Here is a 25,492-nt window from a genome sequence, read left to right as displayed (position 1 = left end):
CAGCTTACATGCATATCTACTCAGTCGTAAATGCAAATTTCTTGAGATTGTTTAAACCTTCAATGATTGAGGACCCTGAAGAGCAAAGTCAATTGCCTTCTAGCAATGACCTACTACCTTAATGCCGCAATGAGTTGCAGGAAGACATAGTGTTGGATAGGAAGGTAAGAATGACACGTAGGGGAGATGTTGAGTACCTCAGGATTAGGCTCAAAGGTTTAAATCGGAGCAGTGCAAAGTTGATTGAGATTGGATAGGTGAGAAAATAGTATCCTCACTTAGTCGATTCTTGAAAACCAACTTCTGGTGATCCAAAAGCTTTTTCAATGGGAAGGTCGTGATCTAAATCGGTCCATAGAAGACTATCAAAAAACCATGACTGAATCAGGTCGGGACAAATCACTAAGAAATCCAAAACAAAAATAAAAAACACCCCTGAACTAGTGGCAATGGCAGCCAACGTGGAACGATCAGGACCTCGGTCAAAGCGCGCTGACCGAGGCCCATGGAGACCATGTAGGTGGCCAAAGTAACCCCTGGGAGCCCCGGAATGGGAAAAGGAGGAGGTTTTTTATTAGCGCTAATCGTGCATCGTTGGGCAAACAGGGCCAAAATGGAAAAGCTCGAGAACTCGGTCGCATGGGGAACTGGAGGAATGCGGGTGGAAAAGCGAAAAGTGCTAATGTACAAAGGCAGGACCCGTTCTCTGGAAACCAGTGTTTTTGATCAGGGCGCCCTTAAACAGTGAGAGGTTTTGGATGAGAGCGGAGCAATTCCATACAACAATCAATGCGTGGCAGGTGGAGGTGAGAGAAAACCACCGTTGATCACACGCTACCGGTCGAGCAAGTCAATTGCACGAAATGTGTGTATGGCATTAGATCTAGAAGGCCCAGATCGGACGGCTGAGATCGCGTCCGATGGGAAGAAGCGGAATTGACAGGGAATTAAGCCGCATTTTAAAGGGATTTAAAATCCATTTGACCGCCACAGTGGATGAAGAACGCATCCACGACATAACTGAAGAAACAAACTGACGAAGCATGCTGGCGTCGTTTAGAGGAGGACAAGTGGAAACCCCTTGAGCACTGATGATGACGCCGAACAGGGAACTCCAAGCACAATTGTAAATGGTGAATTGACAGAGGCAGAGGAGGAACTGAACAGGCATAGGGATTGAATGGCTAAATCCATGAATAGGGACAACTGAATCAAGAGTAGTCAGCTGAGAAGTCGAGAGACGGAAGAAGTGGAACAGTGAATCCCGAGAGAAGGACTGAACACAGAGAGTAGTAAAGCAAGGCAAAAGGGACAGAGGGCCAAGCTGATCAACAACAACATGGAGCACCAGAGAGCTTGAAGATTCAAGCCATCCCATGGGGAATCTGTCCAGGTTGAGTACCACATAGGGCTCTTGCCATTGTAGACGATAATATCATAGAGCTGGTAGGAATAAGAAGAGTCTGTGTACTCCGGTGGCTTGGGAAATCCAAGGACCACCCTGCCAAGCAAAACCTACTTCAGGTGAACTCACATTCAGTCCCTGTACTGTAAATTCTCTACCCAAAGGCACAATAAAACAAGGCCACCACTGAAAGCTGGACTGGAGATGTAGCCCTAGAGCGTAGGGTGAACTCCTTATTAAAATTGTTTGTGTCTCTGTGTTTGCTTACTGTATTTCTCTATTGTCTTTCCATTTTATTATCTGTGTATTGGCAATCTGATCGATTTGTTGTTTCAATAACACAGAACACACACTAGCACATGAGTCTATAATACCTTAGTTTAATAAATCTTTAACTGATGTCACTCATAGGGTGAATATCAGATCAACCATTAAGGAAATCCTAGAAGTGTTTACAAGCATATTGCCTAACTCTTGCAAGGGTTGATTATTTCTTTTCTAACTTCCTTTTATTTTTTCTTCTTTAGCGATTCTAGGAATATCTTTTAATGTACTTCTTTTGACTATTAATGATGAGTTTATAGTATGTTTACCTTTTTCTTTGGATACTTATTCTTATTGACTTTTAAGGAGGGAATTTTTAAACATGCAACCTCTAATCTCAAATTGAGTTGGGGTCTTTTCATCCCCATGCACTTGTTAGGTTTGTAGATATAGATCTCTAATATTTATGCCATATTCATCTTCCAATTTGCTGAAATATTCATCTTTTGGAGTGATACCTTCAATTTCAATATCCAAATTGGTAGTAGCCTCTTCATTTACTCCCCACATGTTTTGTTGCTCCATTGAGTCCTATGCATGGCCTTGGTTTCATGATTTTTGTGCCCTAGAGGATGCCTTAAAGTTAATTGGGACTTCTCCCATGCCCTTGGGTAAAATGTCATATTGATTGTGAGTTTCCATCCATATAGTTTTGTTTTATGTAATTTGATCTTTAACAAATCACATATTGTTTGACACTTTGTCCAAATCATTAGGATCCATCTCTATAGGAGGATTTAAGTGGATAGGTGGTACATTAAGGGGGAAATCTCTAAAGGTATGGCCATGTTCATGGCACTTTTGGTAGGAAAAGGGGATATTCTTGTAGCCCATTATAGTATATATTTTGGTACCAATCAAAATCATGGTAACTAAAATAAATGGAGTTAAGGAGGCGATTATAGGTGTTCATATAGACATATATATGAGCATATGAGGTGTATTGACCTTCTTAGTAGTTTCAAAGATATCAACAAAGTATCTGAGAGAATTTCCAATTCCTTCCAATATTTCTAAAATGTGACTTCTGTAAAACATTCTTTATCTAAAGTAAAATTTTCCACCCAACAATGGATATAGAACCCTATTTATCCATAAACTATGATGGATATTTAATTGGAAAATTCGTCACAATATATATAATAAAAATAAACTAAATTCAAAATCCATACTATGAGCTTTAATTTTCCTTAGATTTTCTATATTTATTAAACTATTATTATCTACTTATGCATGCAATATATAAAATGAAAAAAATAGACATCATATGAAAAATTAACTCACAAACCATAGAAAAACGACGGTATGACTTGGGAAACCCTTTTAGGAGAAAACCCAGTTGCAAGGTGACACCACTCTTGTCTCTTTTTATCTAAATGAAATTGGTGTAAATACAAAGGAGTGATATATATGGCCCGTTGGTTTCTACATAACATAAAATATATGCTTTTTCTCTCTCATTATCCACTTTCATATACTTCTCTCATATATGGAACAAAAAATCTTAAATAGAATGGAACCCATATTTCTCCTAGTGGCCTGATAATAGCACAACTCCAAATATTCACTAGAGTCACAATATTAAAACTAATAGAGTCTTATTCAATATGTTCATGTGGCTATCCCATTTTCCATAAGTAATGGGGTTGAGATGGCATCCTCTCAAATCATGATAGACAAAACATGAAGGTCAACTTCCGAGTAGCATAATGTTTTCATATAGACTTCGTTTGAGGTATTTCTTGTACCATTGGAAAGGTACATGAGTTTATAACAATAGTATGGTTCTGGTTTAATTGAGAGTTTTTGAACCCTATAAAAATTCATGAAATTCCTCAAATTACATCTAAAATGTTTTAAACTCCAATTTACAAAATTGAGACACATGGTAAAAATGGTTATGTGAGTTGGTTCCTCCAAATTTTCTACTTTAATAACATAAATATGGATGTAAAACAAGATAGTGATTCAATCTAGATAGTGGTAAAGGAACCTTTTGAACCTCGTTTTAGCTCTACATGTTCTTTTTTCGTATGGTGGATGTTAATTCACCAAATTAAGGCCCATTACATTAGCTAAATGCATATAAAATTCCCTAGGAGAGTGTCATCTTGCATATTGTGGATGTACTCAACTTTTCTTGTTGAGGTGATTGCATATTGAAGGGTATCAACCACCATTGAATTCATTTATTAGTGTGTAGGGCATGTGAATTATGCATATGAGATCTAAATGTGTCTTATGCTTCAATTGGATCTATGATAGGATATCTAACCCCTTTAATCCCTAAAGTGTCCTCAACATTTTTTTCTTGATCTATTTTTTCCAACAACCTCTAGCTATAATGAACATGTTCTTGGCTGCCAACAAAATTATAGGAGGGGGGAGTAAATCTCCTCCCTAAATTCACCATAACTGTTGTACCATGATCAAAACCATATTTGGATATATTAAACACACCCTAAGTGTTTTCTCTCCCAAAATCTCTCTAGATATGCATAAAACTATGTTTCTTTTAAAGGAGGACATGGGGATGGTCTTTGATCCACTTGTATGTGCATGGGTCATGAGAATATTTAACCTAAAATAAATGGGTGCAGCCACACATTTTATTTCTGCCTCAAGCTGACCCATGACTCTAAGCTAGGCCATCATGCCAATTGAACCTTACCCAATGTAAAAAAATCCCCACTTTCCACCATTGGATCCAGCCCATTTGGGCATATGCTTAAAGTTTTTTTCATTCATTTTATATATATTTCGATCGAGAGAGAGATAGCTCGATTGTATTTTGATTTATTTTTTTACTACATACATTGTTTCTTTTTATTAATATTTTTTTGAACTTTATGCTAAGCACTATTAAATTACACATCACCCTTATACTCAGATGTAGAAAGAAATTATTTTCTAATATGATTTTTTTTCTTTATATCAATCATTGTTTTAATTTATTCAAATATATAAGTTGTGATTAATCACCAGCAAATTATTTGCAATGATTTAAATGAAATTAATATACATTATTTAATTCAAATAAACTCTACCAAGAGACTACATAGAAACTTTAGTTAACTCGTAAATTCACTATACATTAAGAAACCCTAATTAGTTGGGGTTAATGCTAATTTTGAATTAATAACCTTAATTAATTTAAATAATTTCTAATTGATTGATGATTCTATGCTTAAAAAGATTTTTAATAGTCTTAATTAATTTAAACCAACATAGATCCATCTTAACTTTGGATCTACCAAGCTCTAAAGGGATCAGATATCCCAAGGTACAAACATCTTTTTGTGTACAACACTTGAGGAAATGTTTGCACCTAAAAAAAATTGATTCCTCTCAACCCATGGTAGATCTAGAGTTAATATGGATCTATCCTATTTATTAAGAACCTTATTTGTATTTATATAGATTTCATGTATCTATAGATCGAAACATTTTTATTTTTAGTTTTAACATGTTTTATAACTTTTAGTATGATATGGATAGAATTGATTATCTAGATAGATAGATTGATAACATAGAAAATGTTTATTGCAAATATTGAATTTTTACGTATTTATTAATTAAATTTAAATACAAAGTTCTGAAATATAATAGTTTCCAATATTAATCATTATTTTAATTTATGTATTACAATGGATCTTAATTTATAGTTAGTATTTACATTCCAAAGATTTAATATTTTTATATTCGTATATAATTTATAATCCTCGATGGGGGTTCCAAACTTAGCATTAAATGATGTTGAAGCACTCGAGGATTGACAAGACAAAGGAGGTGATGTGGAGAGGTAGCAAGAAGCCACCATGTTCCTCCCCCACACATGACATCACATAGCCTTAATATTTGGAAGGGTTCACAATCGTCAGATGGTACAAGTGCCAAAAAGTTGGAAGTCTTTCTTTGCAAAAAGCCTCCGTGCTTTGATTTCACATTAATGTCACCAACCGATTTGGAGCTCCCACTACATTTAGTTGTGGTTACCAACATGTTCCTAGGGAGATTTCAACACTCGTAGGAAAAAAATCCCATTCTTATGCTTTTCTAGGAGCTTTCTACTACTTTAGAAGTTGAATCCTTCACGTTCATTAGGCACATACCATCCTAAAAAATTTCCTGTGGCTCATAGAATGCCCATGCCTTCCTGACATGGTGCCTTCTGTTTCGATTCCGTTCTTGCATTTTGGTTTTTAACTTTCTATAGAAAGCATGGTTTTGGATGTGCCTTGTTTATTCTTCTGATCTCTTATTTCTCTAGCCTACATGGGCTTCTCCTTCCTCAAGAAATTTGCCTCCACTCCACTCCCCATGCCCTCTATGTGCTCACTTACCTCACTCATTTCACTTATGCCTCTCTATCCCTTCCTCTACCTTAACTCTCCCTCCAAGATTCTACTCCTCTTAGTTAGAATTCCCCCCTCAATGGGCACAGTCTCATAAAGGAACAAGTGGTTGTGATTATTCAGTAAGTGCATAGAATCGAGCATGAATGCACGTAATCACATAACACTACATGGAGCACACATCACCGAAGGCGCAAAAATATATTGATGACAATGAAAAATAGGTGGCTGAGGAAAGAGAAGACTACTCAAATACCAAAGTGTACAAAGAAATGACTAGCTAAGTACCACACCTAAGCATTGAGAGGGGGATGCACCGATAGTTTCTCCTCACAATGGAGTTGTACAAGAGAATTATGGAATATCTTTGGAAATCATGTTGCTTTAAAGGAACAATAATTGCAATGAATTTCTCCTTAGAATGGAGGAGAAAAACTTACTCCATGAGATCCTAGATCAATGACTGTAGTGCATCTAGTGACTTGTGTATGTTTAATTACATAGGTCATAATTATATCTCCTGGGATATGTGGCTTACTCCAATCTGTAGGCTTCACTTTTGAACTTCTTATTAAGTTAGCTCATGGGGGAAAAACAACCCAAACCTTGGTTTGTGTTTTGTGAAACTATTTATGAATCTTTTGATAATTTTGATAGAATCCACTTCCAATTTTAGTTTTTGTCATTAGTTTGGTTTCCAATGCGACATGTTATGCATTGTATATTTTTATATAATTAAATAGAATACTCGAGACTATAAAAACAAATCTATAGTTAGAATTAATTTATGTTTTTACATGTTTATTAATAATTTGTTTCAAAATATCATGATTACAAAGATGAATCAATATTATTTACATTTATTTTAATGTAATACACACACACACACACATTTGTAGAAAAAATTGTTTGTAATGTTATTAATAAAAACAAAATTACAACATAGCAAATTGAATTGAATCAATTTATTATTTTTATTTCTTTTTTAATTAGATGATCATTATTATTGTTATAATTTTTTTAATCTAATACTTCATTTTATAGATACCACACTATTTCTCTCATATTAAATAATATTTAATGTTTACACTCATTTAGTGATGTGACACCTCCCCTATATTGGATTGTACAACACCTCTGGACACAATAATATCCGAATAAATACTCATTATAAGATTAAAATAACTCTACTAACTTAAAATCATATTAAATAAAATATCACTGTACCATTAAATGAAATATTAACCAAAATAACATCTATTTTAATATTAACAATCATAATTATATATTTATAAATTCCATAATATGCGATAAACTAATTATATATTTACAAATTACATAATGTGGCATAAACGTTAATTAAAATCTAACCACTTTTCATATTACCTATTCTTATGAACATATGTAATAATAATAATTTGTTTATCTAATTTATTGATAATTAAAATAAATATATTAATTGTAAATCTATCATTTAAACTTATAAATAAAATGTTCATCTAATACCTTTAAGTGTGTTACCTTTAAGTGTGTTAGGTTTATTAATGTGTAATCTGTTAGAATTGTAGCAAGAAAGCGCTTCATTTGACGTGTTCGTTCGTCAAATGGAGAAATTTGATTTTCCACATCAACAGGATGACTTGGATTGTAGTTACTTGGAGTGATATGGATTTTTCTCCTAGCTAAATCAATAAATTTGAGTTTGTAAGCTAGAAGTAGAGTTGTGCTTGGGTTGATTGCTAAAATCTAGTAATCTAGTAGAGTTATTGTTAGTTAAACTCGGTTATTTGAGCTCTAGTCACTAGTAGAGTCAGTAGAAGTTTAGTTGAGTAGTTATAACAATTGTTAACTCACTTGTCCCTCAGTTAACTAATCAATTTACTAAAAATAGACCCGTTCATGCATGGAATTCAAATTCCCTAGTTGAGTGGAAATTGCGCAAAACAGTAGGGATTCTCCTATTATTTAAGAGCCAATTTCCTCAGGAATTATGCAAGGAAATAGGAGGAACAAGAGGCCAACATTTGGTTAAGTATTTTGGATATCATTCTGGTGAGGAGCAGATAAGAATGACAGTGTAGGGTGTGCTTCATGTGTGAAGCAATGATTGTAATTGATCAATTTTTTTAACATTTGATATAATACAAATAGAGGAAATCATGTTTTTCTAAAGGAACAATAATTGCGAAGAATTTCTCCTTAGAATGGAGGAGAAAAACTTACTCCATGAGGTCCTAGATCAATGACTATAGTGCATGTAGTGACTCGTGTATGTTTAATTACATAGGTCATAATTATATCACCTAGGATATGTGGCTTACTCCAATCTATATGCTTCACTTTTGAACTTCTTATTAAGTTAGCTCAAGGGAAAAGAACCCAAACTTTGGTTTGTGTTTTGTGAAACTATTTATGAATATTTTGATAATTGTGATAGAATCCACTTCAAATTTTAGTTTTTTTCATTAGTTTGCTTTCCAATGTGACATGTTATGCATTGTATTTTTGTAGATAATTAAATAGAATACTAGAGCCTATAAAAAGAAATCTATATTTAGAATCAATTTATGTTTTTAAACGTTTATTAATAATTTGTTTCAAAATATCATGATTACAAAGATGAATCAATATTATTTACATTTATTTTAATGTAATATACACACACATTTGTGGAAAAAATTGCTTGTAATGTTATTAATAAAAACAAAATTGCAACATAACAAATTGAATTGAATCAATTTATTATTTTTATTACTTTTTTAATTAGATGATCATGATTATTATTATAATTTTTTTAATCTAATACTTCATTTTATAGATACTACACTATTTCTCTCATATTGAATAATATTTAATGTTTACACTCCTTTAGTGATGCTACATCTCCCCTATATTAGATTGTACAACACCTCTCGACACAATAATATCCAAATAAATACTTATTATATAATTAAAATAACTCTACTAACTTAAAATCATATTAAATAAAATATCACTATACCATTAAAGGAAATATTAACCAAAATAACATCTATTTTAATATTAACAATCATAATTATATATTTATAAATTCCATAATATGCCATAAACTAATTATATATTTACAAATTCCATAATGTGGCATAAACGTTAATTAAAATCTAACCACTTTTCATATTACCTATTTTTATGAACATATGTAATAATAATAATTTGTTTATCTAATTTATTTATAGTTAAAATAAATAAAAATAAATATATTGATTGTAAATCTATCATTTAAACTTATAAATAAAATGTTCAACTAATACCTTTAAGTGTGTTAGGTTTATTAATGTGTAATCTGTTAGAATTGTAGCAAGAAAATGCTTCATTTGACATGTTCGTTAGTCAAATGGAGAAATTTGATTTTCCACATCAACAGGATGACTTTGGTTGTAGTTACCTGGGGTGATATGAATTTTTCTCCTAGCTAAATCAATAAGTTTGAGTTTCTAGGCTAGAAGTAGAGTTGTGCTTGGATTGACTGCTAAAATCTAGTAATCGAGTAGAGTTATTGTTAGTTAAACTCAGTTATTTGAGCTCTAATCATTAGTAGAGTCAGTAGAAGTTTAGTTGAGTAGTTATAACAATCGTTAACTCACTTGTCTCTCAGTTAACTAATCAATTTACTAAAAATAGACCCGTTCATGCATGGAACTCAAATTCCCTAGTTGAGTGGAAATTGCACAAAACAGTAGGGCTTCTCCTATTATTTTGGAACCAATTTCCTCAGGAATTACGCAGGGAAATAGGAGGAACAAGAGGCAAACATTTGGCTAAATATTTTACATATCATTTTGGTGAGGAGGAGATCAGAATGACAATGCAGGGTGTGCTTCATGTGTGAAGCAATCATTGTAATTGATCAAATTTTTTTTCACATTTGATATAATACAAATAGAGGAAATCATGTTTTTCTGAAGGAACAATAATTGCAATGAATTTCTCCTTAGAATGGTGGAGAAAAACTTACTCCATGAGATCCTAGATCAATGACTTTAGTGCATCTAGTGACTCGTATATGTTTAATTACATAGGTCATAATTATATCACCTAAGATATATGTCTTACTCCAATCTGTAGGCTTCACTTTTGAACTTCTTATTAAGTTAGTTCATGGGGGACAACAACCCAAACCTTGGTTTGTTTTTTGTGAAACTATCTATGAATCTTTTGATAATTTTGATAGAATCGACTTCCAATTTTAGTTTTTGTCATTAGTTTCGTTTCCAATGTGACATGTTATGCGTTGTATGTTTGTAGATAATTAAATAGAATACTAGAGCCTATAAAAACAAATCTATATTTAGCAATAATTTATGTTTTTCAATGTTTATTAATAATTTGTTTCAAAATATCATGATTACAAAGATGAATCAATATTATTTACATTTATTTTAATGTAATATACACACACATTTGTGGAAAAAATTATTTGTAATATTATTAATAAAAACAAAATTGCAACATAGCAAATTGAATTGAATCAATTTATTATTTTTATTACTTTTTTAATTATATGATTATTATTATTATTATTATTTTAATCTAATACTTCATTTTATAGATACTATACTATTTCTCTTATATTGAATAATATTTAGTGTTTACACTCAATTAGTGATACTACATCTCCCCTATATTAAATTGTACAACACCTCTCGACACAATAATATCCAAATAAATACTCATTATATGATTAGAATAACTCTACTAACTTAAAATCATATTAAATAAAATATCACTATACCATTAAAGGAAATATTAACCAAAATAACATCTATTTTAATATTAACAAACATAATTATATATTTATAAATTCCATAATATGCCATAAAAATGTGGCATAAACGTTAATTAAAATCTAACCACTTTTAATATTACCTGCTCTTATGAACATATGTAATAATAATAATTTGTTTATCTAATTTATTTATAACTAAAATAAATAAATAAAAATATATTAATTGTAAATCTATCATTGAAACTTACAAATAAAATGTTCATCTAATACCTTTAAGTGTGTTAGGTTTATTAATGTGTAATCTGTTAGAATTGTAGCAAGAAAGTGCTTCATTTGATGTGTTCATTAGTCAAATGGATAAATTTGATTTTCTACATCAACATGATGACTTGGGTTGTAGTTACCTGGAGTGATATTGATCTAATAATCACCCTATGAGTGACTTCAACGAAGATTTATTAAACAAAAGGTACTATAGACCCCTGTGCTGGTGTGTGTGTTTTGTGTTATTGAAACAACGGATCGATCAGATTTCCAATACACTGAAAATAAATGGAAAGACAACAGAGAAATACAGTAATCAACACAAAGACATAAACAATTTTTAATAAGGTTTTCACCCTATTCTCCAGGGCTACGTCTCCAGCCCAGCTTTAGTGGTGGCCTTGTTTTATTGTGTCTTTCAGTAGAGAAATTACAATGCAGGGACTCAATATGAGTTCTCCTGAATCAGATTTTGCTTGGCAGGGTGGTTCTTGGATTCCCCAAGCAACTTGGAGTACACAGACTATTGTTCTTCCTACCAGCTCTGTGACCCTCGGTCTACAGTGGAAAGGGCCAACTGTGATGCTCAATCCGGAAAGATTCCTCGATGGGAAGGCTTGATTCTTCGAGCTCTTTGGTGCTCGAAGATGCCTGTGGTCAGCTCGGCCCTCTGTCCTCCTCTGCCTGGCTTTACTGCTCTCTGTACTCAGTCCTCCTCTCAGGGTTCACTGTTCTCTGTCTCTCTTGGTCGCTTGGACTCTTCATTCTCTCTCTCTGAATCCCTGTTCATTGTCTCTGTTCATGGCTTTAGCCATTTGACCTCCATGCCTATTCGGTTCCTCTCCTACCTACGTCGATTCGTATGTCGCCTGTGTGCTTGGAATTCTCTGTTTGGTGTCATCATGAATGCTCAAGAAGTAGCCACACGTCGGCATCGAAACAGTGCCAGCCTGTTCATCGATTGGTTTTTTCTCCATCATGGCGGTCAATGGATCTCAAATCCCCTTAAATCGCAGCTTAATTCCCTATCAATTCTGCTCTATCTATCAGATGCAATCTTAGCCATCTGATCTGGGCTCCTCCAAATCCAACATCATTTGCACGTCGAGCGCGGTTGACTTGCTCGACTGATCACGCACGATCACGACAGTTTTTCTCTCACCTCCGCTGCCACGCGTCGATCACTAAGTGTGATCACTCCACTTTCTCCAAAACCGCTTACCATTCAAGGGTGCCCCAATCAATACTGCAGGTTTCCAGGGCGCGGGTCCCACCTTTGTACTTTAGCGCCTTTACCTTTTTCCGCCCGCGGTCCTCTGGTTCCCCAACACGATTGAGTGCTTAAGGCTCCTCCTTTTCGGCCCTGTTTGCCCAGCGATGCACTTCATCGAAAATCAGTGCCTTTTCCCGATCTGGGGCTCCCAAGGGCTACTTTGACCTCCATCGCAGTCTCCATGGGCCTCAGTCAATGCGCTTTGACCGAGGTCCTCGCCATTCCACGTCGGCTGCCATGGCCATTGGTTCAGGGTGTTTTCAATTTTTTTTTTGGATTCTTCAAGGATTTGTTCGTCCCAATTCAGTCATTGTTCTTTGTCAGTCATTTATGGATTTGAATCAGATCACGACCTCCCAACTGAAAAGCTTTTGGACCACCAAAAGTTGGTTTTCTTCAAGCATCAACTAAGTGAGGAAACTGATGTCTCACTTGTCCAATCTCAATCCACTTCGCACTGCTCGGCTTCGAACCTTTAAGCCCAATTCTGAGGTATTCTTCCTGTCCACTGTGCATCGTCCTTACCTTCCTGTCCAGCACTGTGTCTTGCTGCAACTCATTAAGATATTCAGGTAGCAAGTCATCAACAGAAGGCAATTGACTCTGCTCTTCAGGGTCCTCAATCATTGAAGGTTCAAACAGCCTGAAGAAATCTACGTTCACGACTGAGTAGATGTGGATGTAAGCTGGAAGATCAAGGCGAAAAGCATTCTCACCAATCTTCTCAAGTATCATGAAGGGTCCATACCTGATAAGTTTTAGATTCTTACCTTCACCTCGCATCCTTTCCTTGCTGATATACAGCCAGACTTGGTCTCCAACTTGAAAGCTATGCTCCATCCGATGCTTATCATGCCTAGCCTTGTACTTGGCCTGGCTCTTTTCCAACTACTCCTATACTTCCTGGTGGATCTCCTAGATCTGTTCAATGAACCTAGTTGCCCTGTCCACATCACTGTGTCCATCAACCATGGTATCTTTACCAAAGAAAAAATCCAAGGGAGACCTTGGTATGAAGCCAAAGCAGGTCTCAAAAGGAGATCTCTGGGTAGAAGAGTGTTTGGCTCTATTGTAAGCATGCTGCACATAACACAAGTGTTCATCCCAAAGATTAGGGTGTTTGCTGCAATATCCCCTCAGTAACTGGATCACTATCCTGTTAACTACTTCTGTCTGTCCATCTGTTTATGGATGAAAAGTTGTGCTTTTCTTTAATTTGGTGTCCATTAGTTCCCATAGACTGGACCAAAACTTTCCCACAAATCGGGTGTCTCGGACAGATATAATAGAAGTGGGTAATCCAAAATGAACCCATACATGTTCAAAGAATAATTTTGCATTTTGTTCAACTGTAATTTGTTTACTACAGGGTATCAAAATACACATTTTGTTGAACCTATCCAAAACAACATATAGATAATCATGACCTTTCCTAGATTTAGGTAGTCCTCCAACAAAATCCATGGAAATGCTTTCCCAAGGGTGTGAAGGAACTGGAAATGGAGTGTACAAGCCTAGTTTTTTGTTGTTGGGCTTGCTTTTAGCACACATAGCACACCCCTTTACATATCTAGAAACTGTCTCACTCATTCTTGGCCAATAATATAACCTTTGCAGCTATGCAACTATTTTAATTACCCCAAAGTGACCTGATATCAGAGAAGTGTGTGCTTCCCTAATTATCTTTTCTCTCTCAGTTTGTGGAATGCAGAGTTTCCCACAATGGTATAAGAGTTTGTCCTTTACATGATAGTCCAATTCTTCTACTCTTTTTCCTTGACTCAAAGTTTCATATACATATTTAAAGTCCATATCCTGAGCATACTGTTCTATGTAGTTTTGATGCAGCACAAAATTATGCTTAAGTATGGTAGATGCATTTATAATGGGTCTAGATAACATGTCTGCAACCTTGTTATGTATGCCCTTTTTATATTTGATGACTAAATGAAACTGTTGTAGAAAACCCATCCATCTATAATGTCTTGATTGTTGCAACTTAGTTTGGGAGTGTAGGTATTGAAGCAGCTGATGATCAGTATGTATTACTGTTTCTTTCCCCATTAAGTAATGTTTCCACTTTTTCACACTCTAAACTAATGCATACAATTATTTATCATAGGTAGGATAGTTGACTACTACAGGATTAAAAGTCTTAGAATGATAAAATATGGGTTTATCGTGTTGTGTCAACACTGCTCCCATGGCATAGTCATTGGCATCAGATTGGATCTCAAATGGTCTTTGTAGATCTGGCAGTGCTAGTACAGGTGTTGTACTAATTTTTTCTTTCAAGGTGTCAAAGGCTTTCTGCTGTTTGCCTCCCCACTGAAACACCTTGTTCAATCCTATCAAAGCATGTAAGGGAGCTGCAATTGAGGAAAAATTTGAAATGAACTTCCTCCAATACTGTGCTGCTCCTAAGAAGCTTCTCACTTCTGTAGCAGACTTGGGTTTAGGCCAGTTTACAATGACTGCCACTTTAGAGGGATCTATTTTCAATTCACCTCCCCCTACTATATGACCCAAATAATTTAGAGAGGTTTTGCCAAATTCACATTTGGAGAGTTTAAGATAATTTTTTTCTCTTTTCAAAACATCTAATGTCTCATTAACATTTATTAAATGTTCTTCCCACATTTTACTAGAAATCAGAATGTCATCCAGATACATAATAACAAAATCATCAAGAAAAGGTCTGAGTACATCATTCATTAATCTCATGAAAGTAGCAGGGGCATTGGTCAAGCCAAAAGTCATAACCAGCCATTCATACAATCCCTGCTTTGTTTTGAAAGTATTATTCCATGCATCTTGCTCTGCAACTCTGACCTAATGGTATCCAATGTGCAAATCCAGCTTGGTGAAATAAATAGCTTCCTTCAGTTGATCTAAAAGATCATCTATGCGAGGAAGGGGATAACGATTTTTTATCATTATTTTATTCAGTGCTCAATAATCAATACATATTCTCCACGGGCCATCTTTCTTTCTCACCAAAAAGATTGGTGACCCACATGGTGATGTGCTAGGCCTGATGAACCCTTTCTCGAGCAAATCCTGCACCTGCTTCTTGAGTTCAGCATTCTCTAAAGCAGATAACTTGTACATCCCAATGTTAGGCAAAGGAACATCTTGCTGCAAAATAATATCATGTACTATTCCCTTTTTGGGTGGCACACCTTGAGGTTCTTGAAACAAGACATCATACTCTGAAACAATCTTTTCTATTTCACCTTGCTGATCAGAATTACAACCTTCAAATACATTGGTTTTATCAGTTTTCTTTTCCTTTACAACCATTAGTAAGAAATGTTTGCATGAATTTATCATTCTTTTCATCTATCCTGAGTTTATGAGAGTATAATTATTCTTGAGCTTATGAGCTCTTACAAAGCATTCGATTCCATCTTTAACAAGTAGATACTTGTTCTCGACTCTATAGAAAATAGCCTTTCTATCATACAAGTAAGGACTTCCTAAAACAATTCCACATATATCCAAAGGAATTATATCTAACTCAACCTCATCTACAAACGTTGACTCAAAAGAAAACTTGAGTTTGCACTATCTAGTCACTTGTAGTTGTGCTTTATCATTCAACCATCCTAATGGGTATGGCTTCTTATGAGGTGTAGTTGCTAATCCCAATTTCTTTACAATTGCTTCAGAAATCAAATTTACTTGTGAGCCACTATCAAACAAAGTATCAAGCTTCTGATTTTTGGAAACAACTCGAATATGGAAAAGCTCATGTCATTTTCTCTCATGTTCTTCATCAATAATAGATTGAACAAAATTACTAGTAGATGCTTCAGAATTCTTACCTTTTATACCTGTGGTTGTAATGATTGTTTCATCTCCCGAGTCTGACCCCAAATCTTTCTGAATAGCTGCAGCAGTCTTCTTCTTCTAGCCCTTAGACTTCTTAGGTATCAGCTCTAGATGCAGAATCCAACAGTGCTCATCATCATGCCACTCCTTTTTACAGTGATCGCATGAGGCTTTGCCTTTCTGTGCAGTGTTAGACTTCCTTGCTTTCCACTTCTACTTTCTTTTCTCCTTGCTCTTGCTTACAGTGGGTTGGGATGGTCCCCAACTTCTGGATTTCCATTCTTTCCTCTAGCTTCTAGATGAGTAGCTTGTACAAATACCTCATCTATACTAGTGGGATTAAACATGAGGATTGTATGCCTCATGTAGCTGTGTAAACCACCAATGTACTTCAAAAGAGTTTCTGGTGAGTCTAATGAAATACCCAACATCAATTCTCTCTTTCTAAACTCTTGAGTATACCCTTGTACACTTTTCCCTTTCAACTGCCGAAGAGTTTGCCAACTCATCATGGCTTGTTGCATGTAGGCCAATGGATAGAACTGCTATTTGATTGCAATAAAAAATTCACTCCAGACAAAGATGGTCTTACCATGCTTCCTCATATCTTCTTGGGTTCTGCCTTCCCACCATACCAAGGCAGTGCCCCCTAGGCGAAGGCTTGCCAACTGAATCTTGTTCTTGTCTGAGTCTATATTTTGTACTCTGCGATACACATCAATTTTTCTAATCCAATTGTCCAACTTTTCAGCATTTAGCTCTCCATCATATATAGGCAAATCAAATTTAACATCTAACTTAATCAAAGATGCCTTCTTATTATGCACAGGGCTACTAGGAGGTGTAGGGAAGCTTTCTTCTTTCCCCTTTCCTTTGGAGTGGTCATGGGAATGGGATTCATCTTCTTCTTTATCTTGCTTAGAGCCTGATGAATCTTCACCCTTATGCTTTATAAAGTCCCTATACATTTCTTCTACCATGGACTTTATAGCTAGGAAAATTTCTATGAATTGAGAGTCTGGCCGTATAAAACCTTCTTCTAAAATTGTCTTCCGAGAATAGACTCTCCCAATTTCAGGATTAGTTTCCACCAACTCTCCTTCTCCTAATTTGATCTTTGACCTAGTGAGCATCCACAGCTAAACCAACACAAGCTTGTCTAACCTTACAGCCTTGAGCTCTGATACCACTTGATCTAATAATCACCCTATGAGTGACCTCAGCGAAGATTTATTAAACAAAAGGTATTATAAACCCATGTGCTGGTGTGTGTGTTCTGTGTTATTGAAACAACGAATCGATCAGATTGCCAATACACAGAAAATAAATGGAAAGACAGCAGAGAAATACAGTAAGCAACACAAAGACACAAACAATTTTTAATAAGGACTTCACCCTATTCTCCAGGGCTACGTCTCCAGTCCAGCTTCAGTGGTGGCCTTGTTTTATTGTGTCTTTCAACAGAGAAATTACAACGCAGGGACTGAATATGAGTTCTCCTGAAGCAGATTTTTCTTGGCAAGGTGGTTCTTGGATTCCCCAAGCCACTTGGAGTACACAAACTCTTATTCTACCTACCAACTCTATGACCCTCAGTCTACAGTGGAAAGAGCCAATTGTGATGCTCAATCCGGATAGATTCCTCGATTGGAAGGCTTGATTCTTCAAGCTCTCTGGTGCTCGATGCTGCCTGTGGTCAGTTCAGCCCTCTGACCTCGTCTACTTGGCTTTACTGCTCTCTGTGCCCAGTCCTCCTCTCAGGGTTCACAGTTCACTGTCTCTCTTGGTCAGTTGGACTCTTTGTTCTCTCTCGCTGAATCCCTGTTCACTGTCTCTGTTCATGGCTTTAGCCATTCGACCTCCATGACTATTCGGTTCCTCTCCCGCCTACGTTGATTCACCAGCTACCTGTGTGCTTGGAATTCTGTGTTTGGCATCAGCATGAACGCTCAAGAAGTAGCCACGTGTCCCCATCGGAACAACACCAGCCTGTTCGTTGATTCGTTTCTTTCTCCATCGTGGCAGTCAACGGATCTCAAATCCCCTTAAATCACAGCTTAATTCCCCATCAATTCTGCTCTGTCTATCGAATGCAATCTCAGCTATCTGATCTAGGCTCCTCTAGATCCAACGTCATTCACACGTCGAGCGCGGTTGACTTGCTCGACCGATAACGCACGATCACGACAGTTTTTCTCTCACCTCCGCTGCCACGTGTTGATCGCTGAGTGTGATCGCCCTACTTTCTCCAAAACTGCTTACCGTTCATGGGTGCACCGATCAATACTGTCGGTTTCCAAGGCGCGGGTCTTTCCTTTTTACTTTGGCGCCTTTACCTTTTTTCGCCCGTGATCCTCTGGTTCCCCCACGTGACCGAGTGCTTAAGGCTCCTCCTTTTCGACCCTGTTTTCCCAGCGATTCGCATTAGCACTAAGCGCTAATGCACATTGAAAATAAACTCCTTTCCTGATCCAGGGCTCCTAGGGGCTATTTTGACCTCCTGTGCAGTCTCCATGGGCCTCAATCAGCGCACTTTGACCTAGGTCCTCGTCGTTCCACGCCGGTTTCCATGGCCACTCGTTCAGGGTGTTTTTGATTGCTGTTTTGGATTCTTCAAGGATTTGTTTGTACCGATTCAGTCATGGTTCTTTGTCAGTCATTTAAGGATCCGATTCAGATCAGATATGGCTTTGTCTCCTAGCTAAATCAATAAATTTGAGTTTGTAGGCTAGAAGTAGAGTTGTGCTTGGGTTGATTGCTAAAATCTAGTAATCTAGTAGAGTTATTGTTAGTTAAACTCGGTTATTTGAGCTCTATTCATTAGTAGAGTCGGTAGAAGTTTAGTTGAGTAGTTATAACAATCGTTAACTCACTTTTCTCTCATTTAACCAATCAATTTACTAACAATAGACTTGTTCATGCATGGAACTCAAATTCCCTAATTGAGTGGAAATTTTGCAAAACAGTAGGGCTTCTCCTATTATTTAGGAGCCAATTTCCTTAGGAATTATGCAAGGAAATAGGATGAACAAGAGGCAAACATTTGGCTAAGTATTTTGCATATCATTCTGGTGAGGAGGAGATCAGAATGACAGTGCAGGGTGTGCTTCATGTGTGAAGCAATCATTGTAATTGATCAATTTTTTTTCACATTTGATATAATACAAATAGAGGAAATCATGTTTTTCTAAAGGAACAATAATTGTGATGAATTTCTCCTTAGAATGGAGGAGAAAAACTTCATGAGATCCTAGATCAATGGCTGTAGTGCATCTAGTGACTCATGTATGTTTAATTACATAGGTCATAATTATATCACCTAGGATATGTGGCTTACTCCAATTTGTAGGCTTCACTTTTGAACTTCTTATTAAGTTAGCTCATGGGGAAAAACAACCCAAACTTTGGTTTGTGTTTTGTGAAATATTTATGAATCTTTTGATAATTTTTATAGAATCCACTTCAAATTTTAGTTTTTGTCATTAGTTTGCTTTCCAATGTGACATGTTATGCATGGTATACTTGTAGATAATTAAATAGGAAAATAGAGCCTACAAAAACAAATCTATATTTAGAATCAATTTATGTTTTTAAATGTTTATTAATAATTTGTTTCAAAATATCATGATTACAAGGATGAATCAATATTATTTACATTTATTTTAATGTAATATACACACACATTTGTGGAAAAAATTATTTATAATGTTATTAATAAAAACAAAATTGCAACATAGCAAATTGAATTGAATCATTTTATTATTTTGATTACTTTTTTAATTAGATAATCATTATTATTATTATAATTTTTTAATCTAATACTTCATTTTATAGATACTACACTATTTCTCTCATATTGAAAAATATTTAATGATTACACTATGCTACATCTCCCCTACATCTCCCCTATATTATATTGTACAACAGCCCTTGACACAATAATATCCAAATAAATACTCATTATATTATTAAAATAACTCTACTAACTTAAAATCATATGAAATAAAATATCCCTATACCATTAAAGGAAATATTAACCAAAATAACATATATTTTAATATTAACAATCATAATTATATATTTATAAATTCCATAATATGCCATAAACTAATTATATATTTGCAAATTCCTCAATGTGGCATAAACGTTAATTAAAATCTAACCACTTTTCATATTACCTATTCTTATGAACATATGTAATAATAATAATTTGTTTATCTAATTTATTTATAATTAAAATAAATAAAAATAAATATATTAATTGTAAATCTATCATTTAAACTTATAAATAAAATGTTCATCTAATACCTTTAAGTGTGTTGGGTTTATTAATGTGTAATCTATTAGAATTGTAGCAAGAAAATGCTTCATTTGACGAGTTTGTTAGTCAAATAGAGAAATTTGATTTTCCACATCAACAGGATGACTTGGGTTGTAGTTACCTGGAGTGATATGGCTTTGTCTCCTAGCTAAACCAATAAATTTGAGTTTGTAGGCTGCAAGTAGAGTTGTGCTTGGGTTGACTACTAAAATCTAGTAATCTAGTAGAGTTATTGTTAGTTAAACTTAGTTATTTGAGCTCTAGTCATTTGTAGAGTCAGTAGAAGTTTAGTTGAGTAGTTATAACAATCATTAACTCACTTGTCTCTCAGTTAACTAATCAATTTACTAAAATTAGACCCGTTCATTCATGGAACTCAAATTCCTTAGTTGAGTGGAAATTGCGCAAAACAGTAGGGCTTGTCCTATTATTTAGGAGCCAATTTCCTCAGGAATCACGCAAGGAAATAGGAGGAACAAGAGGCCAACATTTGGCTAAGTATTTTGCATATCATTCTGGTGAGGAGGAGATCAGAATGATAGTGCAGAGTGTGCTTCATTTGTGAAGCAGTCATTGTAATTGATCAATTTTTTTTCACATTTGATATAATAAAAATAGAGGAAATCATGTTTTTTTAAAGGAATAATAATTGCGATGAATTTCTCCTTAGAATTGAGGAGAAAAACTTACTCCATGAGATCCTAGATCAATGATTGCAGTGCATCTAGTGACTCGCGTATGTTTAATTACATAGGTCATAATTATATCACCTAGGATATGTGGCTTATTCCAATCTGTAGGCTTTAGTTTTGAACTTCTTATTAAGTTACCTCATGGGGGGAACAACCCAAACCTTGGTTTGTGTTTTGTGAAACCATTTATGAATCTTTTGATCATTTTGATATAATCCACTTCTAATTTTATTTTTTTTCATTAGTTTGGTTTCCAATGTGACATTTTATGTATTATATATTTGTAGATAATTAAAAAGAATACTAGACCCTATAAATACAAATCTATATTTAGAATTAATTTTTGTTTTTGAATGTTTAATAATAATTTGTTTCAAAATATCATGATTACAAAGGTGAATCAATATTATTTACATTTATTTTAATGTAATATACACGCATACACAAATTTGTGGATAAAATTCTTTGTAATGTTATTAATAAAAACAAAATTGCAACATAGCAAATTGAATTGAATCAATTTATTATTTTTATTACTTTTTTAATTAGATGATCATTATTATTGTTATAATTTTTTTAATCTAATACTTCATTTTATAGATACTACACTATTTCCCTCATATTGAATAATATTTAATGTTTACACTCATTTAGTGATGCTACATCTCCCCTATATTAGATTGTACTACACCTCTCGACACAATAATATCCAAATAAATATTCATTATATGATTAAAATAACTCTACTAACTTAAAATCATATTAAATAAAATATCACTATACCAGTGAAGGAAATATTAATCAAAATAACATCTATTTTACTATTAACCATCATAATTATATATTTATAAATTCCATAATATGCCATAAACTAATTATATATTTACAAATTCCATAATGTGGCATAGACGTTAATTAAAATCCAACCACTTTTCATATTACCTATTCTTATGAACATATGTAATAATAATAATGTGTTTATCTAATTTATTTATAATTAAAATAAATAAAAATAAATATATTAAGGGTAAATCTATCATTTAAATTTATAAAGAAAATGTTCATCTAATACCTTTAGGTGTGTTAGGTTTATTAATGTGTAATCTCTTAGAATTGTAGCAAGAAAGTGCTTCATTTGATGTGTTTGTTAGTCAAATGTAGAAATTTGATTTTCCACATCAACAGGATGACTTGGGTTGTAGTTACTTGGAGTGATATGGCTTTGTCTCCTAGCTAAATCAATAAATTTGAGTTTGTAGGCTAGAAGTAGAGTTGTGCTTGCGTTGATTTCTAAAATCTAGTAATCTAGAAGAGTTATTGTTAGTTAAACTCGAATATTTGAGCTCTAATCATTAGTAGAGTCAGTAGAAGTTTATTTGAGTAGTTATAACAATCATTAACTCACTTGTCTCTCCGTTAACTAATCAATTTACTAAAAATAGACCTGTTCATGCATTGAACTCAAATTCCCTAATTGAGTGGAAATTGTGCAAAATAGTAGAGCTTCTCCTATTATTTAGGAGCCAATTTCCTCAAGAATTACGCAATGAAATAGGAGGAACAAGAGGCCAACATTTGGCTAAGTACTTTGCATATCATTCTTGTGAGGAGGACATCAGAATGACAGTGCAGAGTGCACTTCATGTGTGAACAAGTCATTGTAATTGATCAATTTTTTTCACATTTGATATAAATCAAATAGAGGAAATCATGTTTTTTTAAAGGAACAATAATTGTGGTGAATTTCTCCTTAGAATGGAGGAGAAAAACTTACTCCAAGAGATCCTAGATCAATAACTATAGTGCATCTAGTGACTTGTGTATGTTTAATTGCATACATCATAATTATATCACCTAGGATATGTGGCTTACTCCAATTTGTAGGCTTCACTTTTAAACTTGTTATTAAGTTAGCTCATGGGGAAAAACAACCCAAACCTTGGTTTGTGTTTTGTGAAACTATTTATGAATCTTTTGATAATTTTGATAGAATCCACTTCCAATTTTAGTTTTTGTCATTAGTTTGGTTTCCAATGTGACATGTTATGCATTGTATATTTGCAGATAATTAAATAGAATACTAGAGTCTAAAAAAACAAATCTATATTTAGAATTAATTTATGTTTTTAAATGTTTATTAATAATTTGTTTCAAAATATCATGATTAAAAAGACGAATCAATATTATTTACATTTATTTTAATGTAATATACACATACAGACATTTGTGGAAAAAATTGTTTGTAATGTTATTAATAAAAACAAAATTGCAACATAGAAAATTAAATTGAATAAATTTATTATTTTTATTATTTTTTTAATTAAATGATCATTATTATTATTATAATTTTTTTAATCTAATACTTCACTTTATAGATACTACACTATTTCTCTCATATTGAATAATATTTAATGTTTACACTCATTTAGTGATGCTACATCTCCCCTATATTAGATTGTACAACACCTCTCGACACAATAATATCCAAATAAATACTCATTATATTATTAAAATAACTCTACTAACTTAAAATCATATTAAATAAAATATCACTATACCATTAAAGGAAATATTAACCAAAATAACATCTATTTTAATATTAGCCATCATAATTATATATTTATAAATTCCATAATATGCCATAAACTAAGTATATATTTACAAATTCCATAATGTGGCATAAACGTTAATTAAAATCTAACCACTTTTTATATTACCTATTCTTATTAACATATGTAATAATAATAATTTGTTTATGTAATTTATTTATAATTAAATTAAATAAAAATAAATATATTAATTGTAAATCTATCATTTAAACTTATAAATAAAATGTTCATCTAATACATCGAAGTGTGTTAGGTTCATTAATGTGTATTCTTTTAGAATTGTAGCAAGAAAATGCTTCATTTGACGTGTTCGTTAGTCAAATGGAGAAATTTGATTTTCCACATCAACATGATGACTTGGGTTTTAGTTACCTGGAGTGATATGGCTTTGTCTCCTAGTTAAATCAATAAATTTGAGTTTGTAGGCTAGAAGTAGAGTTGTGCTTGGGTTGATTGCTAATATCTAATAATCTAGTAGAGTTATTGTTAGTTAAACTTGGTTATTTGAGCTCTAGTCATTAGTAGAGTCAGTAGAAGTTTAGTTGAGTAGTTATAACAATCGTCAACTCACTTGTCTCTCAGTTAACTAATCAATTTACTAAAAATAGACTCGTTCATGCATGGAATTCAAATTACCTAGTTGAGTGGAAATTGTGCAAAATAGTAGGGCTTATTCTATTATTTAGGAGCAAATTTCCTCAGAAATTATGCAAGGAAAGAGGAGGAACAAGTGGCCAAAATTTGGCTAATTATTTTGCATATCATTCTGGTGAGGAGGAGATCAGAACGACAGTGCAGGGTGTGCTTCATGTGTGAAGCAGTCATTGTAATTGATTAATTTTTTTTCACATTTGATATAATATAAATAGAGGAGAGGTTTTTCCTTGTTGGGTTCCCCTGTAAAACCACTTTGTTCCTTGTACTTTGATGGTTGTATGTTATGGCATGTGTTTCTATTGTGTGTTTTCCTTTCTGACAAATAGTAGAAAAAATTTCTTTCTCTTGATTTCAGTTCGATTTCATTAGTAGTAGCAAATTTATTTACATGGTATCAAAGCTACAAAAGACTACACAAAAGCCTTTTTCCAAATATTATCTTATAGAAATTTTCATTTGCAAATTTTTTGGTGTTGATTCTCTTCAGTGTGGAAAAAGTGTCCTTCAATGGATTGAGGCTTGACTATGCCTTGGAGGGAACCTCAAACTTTTTTTCTTGGAAAGACGGGATGGAAGTTGTCTTGGATGACAATGAAGTATGGGAATATACACAAACTGATATTCCAAACCAACAACATCAAATGCACAAGAACTTTCTCAATGGAAGAAAGACACAGAAAGAGCCATGAGGATTATATTATAGGGTGTGAGAGATCATGAGGTTTTGAACTTACATGGAAATGAGACTCCTTTTGAAATGTGGAAAACTCTCACATATCTATTCTAGAGAAACAATGATGCTAGGAAATTGGCATTGAGATATAAACTCAGGAGTATTTGAATGCAAAAAATTGAAACGATTCTTAGTACTTATTGAGATTTGCTCATGTTCAAGATGAACTTGGAGGAGTAGGAGAAAATTTTCCATCATATGAACTTGTGAATTTAGCACCCCTTGGCATTCCAAAATCCTAGCGCAATTATCAAAATTAA

The sequence above is a fragment of the Pinus tabuliformis genome, chromosome 1_1 (genome assembly GCF_031772625.1).
Source record: "Pinus tabuliformis cultivar Carrire ecotype Pingquan chromosome 1_1, CPIR1, whole genome shotgun sequence".
Lineage (NCBI taxonomy): Eukaryota > Viridiplantae > Streptophyta > Pinopsida > Pinales > Pinaceae > Pinus > Pinus tabuliformis.
The sequence above is the reverse complement of the archived record's forward strand: the minus strand, read 5'-3'. Positions refer to the sequence as shown.